Raw genomic sequence first — 4820 nt, 5'->3', positions numbered from 1 at the left:
GCCCGCGCTCAATCCCGCCACTTCGAGGTTTTGAACCTGGGTTGTCTGTGTCCCAGTATGATGCTCTATCCACTGTGCCATCGCCTAGTCAGGCTAAAAATAAATTTCTTGTTTACAAATTTTTCTGAAAGAATGCAATTATTGTTAACAAACTTAGAGCACAAAATTTCTTGATGTTTTCAATGGTCAAAAACATATGAAGGGATTTTAAATGTTTGGGTGAATAATTTAGAAAAATAAATCACCTTCTAAGAAGACCCAAAAATAAGTTCAGATCACAAGTGAATCCTGGAAATCTCAAATTCCATGCCCAGTTTAAGGCAAACGCTATCAACTGTACATAATTCTGTGGTCAACTAAGCAATATCATGGTGCACATCTTATTTTTCTTGGCCACCTTCTGTGGTAGGCAGAATAATATGCTACTCCTCAATGAACCTTAGGTGTGTCACCAGGTATACACACACTTTGTCCTTGTTATTGAATGAAACACTAACCTAGGTACTGCACTGAAGGAAATTTACAGATATAATAATTAAGGTGCCAAATGAAATGCCCTTAAGAAAAGGAGATTATCAGGGTGGACTTAACCCTATTTCATCAGCCCATTAAAAACAGGGTATTTCAAGCTAATGACAAGAGGTGCATTTTAGTCTTCTGGAAATAAATCAGTCATATTTTTATCTGCCCTATGGGTCACATGGCAAGGTGCTGGGATGATCCTCTAGAAGCCTAGAGTCATCCCTGCTGACAGCTAGAAGTAACGCAGGAGCCTCTGTCTTACAATAAACAAGGAAGTGAATTTTGCTAATCAGTGAGCTTGGGATAAGACTAAGACAACATTAGAGTTGCAGCTCCAGCTGATATTTTAAGCTTTGTGAGACTCTAAGCAAGCTACGCACCCATGTCATGACCAGACTTCTGACCTACAAAAACTGTGAGATTAAAAAAAAATACTGGTGTGGTTTTAAGCTGTTAAATTTGTAGCATTTTGTTACATAATAATGGAAAATAATTATATAATCAAGGAGGTGAGCCTTTCCAGTTATCATTTCCCATATCTTTCTCTCTATAATACTCTTTCTTTCCATTCCATAATCAAAGTCTATAATCCTCCCCGTCTTCTGACTTTTACACTTTGCTCCCTGGAAAATCAGATCTATCATTACCAGATATGCAATGTTGCATGTGACACTGTGGGCGAAAAAGCAGCCATCTTACAAGCATGAAGATGTGATTCATCTGCAGAGAGGAGCAGAAGTCAAAAGCAGATGGAGATTGAAAACACCAATGACAGCATAGAGACACCCTACCAGACCCACATTGTCTATCTACAGGTTTCCACTCTTGTCAAAAACAAAAACCACCACCACCACCACCTACAACTAAGAACTGTTTGGTGATGCTTCTTTATTTTAATTAATTATTTATTTATTTAAATTTAAGTTTTTTTTTTAAGACTTTATTTATTCATTATAGAGAGGAGAGAGAGAGAGAGAGAGAGAGAGAGAGAGAGAGAGAGAGAGAGAGAGAGAAAGAAGGGGGGAGGAGCAGGAAGCATCAACTCCCATATGTGCCTTGACCAGGCAAACCCAGGGTTTTGAACTGGCAACCTCAGTGTTTCCAGGTTGACGCTTTATCCACTGCGCCACCACAGGTCAGGCTATTTATTTAAATTTAGAAGTGTAACATTGACTAATAACATTATATGCGTTTTAGCTCTACAATTCTGTAATAAAGCAGTATATTAAAGTGTGCTCAGCACCCGGCCCTGGCCGGTTGGCTCAGCGGTAGAGTGTCGGCCTGGCGTGCGGGGGACCCAGGTTTGATTCCGGCCAGGGCACAAAGGAGAAGCACCCATTTGCTTCACCACCACCACCCCCTCCTTCCTCTCTGTCTCTCTCTTCCCCTCCCGCAGCAGAGGCTCCATTGGAGCAAAGATGGCTCGGGCACTGGGGATGGCTCCTTGGCCTCGGCCCCAGGCACTAGAGTGGCTCTGGTCGCGGCAGAGCGACCCCCCGGAGGGGCAGAGCATCGCCCCCTGGTGGGCAGAGCTTCGCCCCTGGTGGGCATGCCGGGTAGATCCCGGTCGGGCGCATGCGGGAGTCTGTCTGACTGTCTCTCCCCGTTTTCAGCTTCAGAAAAGTAAAAAAAAAAAAAAATTGTGTGCTCAGCACCCAATCCAATGTCTGTCCATGCTCATACATTTGACCCTCTTTACCTTCCTCATTCATCACCAATCTCTTTTCATCTTTGGTAACCACCATACTGTTGTTTACACCTATGACCTTGCTTAATTGTTTGTTCATTTATTGCTTTTTGCTTTATATCTCACCTATACGTAAAATCATATGGTTTTTGTCCTTTTCCAACTGACTTATTTCAGTTAGCATGATACTCTTAACATCCATCCAACAATATTTTATCTTTTTTAAGGCTGAGTAGTATTCCATTGTATATATATACTGCTTCTTTATTGAGTCACCCATTGAAGGTCACTTAATGTCTTGGTTGTTGTGAATAATGCTGCAATGAATCAAGGGTACTTATACCTTTATGAATAAGTGCTTTCAAAAATTTCAAATAGATGCCCAGAAGAGGGATCCATGAGTCATATGGTAGATTTTTCTTAATTTTTTGAAGAATCTTTATATTGTTTCTGCAGAAGCAACACCAGTTTACATTCCCATCAGCATTGTACAGATGTTCCATTTTCTCTACATCCTCTCCAACACTTATTTCCTGTTTTACTGATAATCACCATTCTAACATACGTGAGGTGATATCTCACTGCAATTTTGATATTTTTTCCTTATAGCTAATGAGGTTAAGCATCATTTTATACAACTATTAGCCATCTGTATGTCTTCTTGGGAATAGTGTCTGTTTTGTCTAATTTCTAAATTTATTGTTAATCCGTTTGTTGCTGTCTTATATAAGTTTTTGTATATATTTGATATTAGCCCCTTATTACAGTGTAATTTGCAAATACCTTCTCCCTTTAAGTTATTATAGTTGTGATCAAACTTTTTTACTTATTTTTCTTGTACTAGATTTTTTCTCTTTCATATTTACATACTACCAACATTACATTTATCTCTTCGTTATTAAGAAATACATCTCAAAATCATTGATTGAATTTTTTATATATCAATAGAAATTAAATTTAATGGGGTGATATTGATCAGTAGCAATTCATAAGTTTCAGGTGAACATCTCAATAGCATTGATTGTGTTGTGTGTTCATCACTCAAAGTCAAATCATATTTCATCATCGTGTATCTGTCCTTCTTCACTCCCCTCCCCCTGATAACTATTTCATTTTTATCTATGCCCATAAATCTCATTTTAATTTAATTTTTTACCTACTCAATTATAACTTTTATAACTTCCAATTCAGATCTCATTACTCATTTAACTTCCTTAGGTTCTCTACAGTTCATCCTAATCCGTTGTCTATTCATTTTAGATTGTTTTTTCGTTTCATCATTTTACTATATTTCAGAGGCCTTGAATATGTTTTGTTTTGATGGAAGTTTTAACAACGCTTTACATTTGTTTTAGTTATTATATAAAATTATACACAAAATTTAATATTTTCATCTCAAATATTTGGAAAGGAAATAATTTCTTAACAGTATCCATGTTGTTTTTGTCATTGCTGTTATGCTACTTTCACTTCTACTCATTCTCAAATAAAACTGGTATTATATAGTACCACTACTGGACATAATATGACTGCACTCTCATTCTACTTAGCACTGGGAAAATTCTTTTCTTCAGTGCACACTGGGTAATAAATTAGGTATGTTCAGCTCCTCATGCAATTTTCACTTTCATCTAAGGTTTTTATACTACACTGGAAAATTGTTTTTCTTAGCAGCATTAACAAGGTCTATAATAATCTACTTATTTCATTTTTGATTGAATTTATTGGGGTGATACTGGCTAACAAAATTATGACTACAATGAAAAGTACATTCCCCAACTCACCTTATACCAGGTTTTTCTCTTTATTGTATCTTTCTTACCTCTCACCTCCAACACTATTTCCTCAGAATAACACATCTGAGATTCTAAGATTTGAGATGCCAGAATTTACTATTTCCCTACTAACAGCTCAGTTATTTTTTTTAGTTTTCAGTATATGAATTTGTTATGGAATACAGAAAACAAAACAAGAAATAGGAACCTGGCTCCTACACAGACAGTGTACATTACAGGGGTGTTCTGCTATACTTATATTATTTAGTTACCAGAAAGAAAGATCTTTCTGGAACTCTTTCTTCATGCCATGCCTTATTTAAATACTTATAAGATAAAATTTAATTCTCTTAGCTTGAAATTTAAAGGTTACCTGAATAAGAAGAGTCCATTCACATCTCAGCACTTTCACTCATACTAATCCTTTCTTTAGCTTTCTCTCTGCCTATTTCTTAATTGTTAAGTCAAATTACAAAGCTTATCATTGTTGGCAATACTCTATCTTTTAAAATGCATAACGCATTTTCTACATTCTATGCCCTGCAGGAAGCAAGGTCCATGAATGCACGGACTGTGCTTAATTTGTCCTCCTTGCCTTTTTATGTTTAATTTGTCCTCCTTTCCTTTTTTTTCTATCTTATTTTCCAGAACTTACAAAAAGTTCTGTCTTATGCACATTTTTTATATCAAAGGCATAATATGGTTCTTATAGTTAACATTAAATATTTGTTAAATATATATATATATATCGATTAAATGAATGCTAAAAATTTTCATATTACATATTTATGAGAACTAATGTATAGTCTTTATTACTTTTTCCACCTATTAAAATA

Source organism: Saccopteryx leptura, chromosome X, assembly GCF_036850995.1.
Source record: "Saccopteryx leptura isolate mSacLep1 chromosome X, mSacLep1_pri_phased_curated, whole genome shotgun sequence".
NCBI classification, from domain to species: Eukaryota; Metazoa; Chordata; class Mammalia; order Chiroptera; family Emballonuridae; genus Saccopteryx; species Saccopteryx leptura.
The sequence above is the reverse complement of the archived record's forward strand: the minus strand, read 5'-3'. Positions refer to the sequence as shown.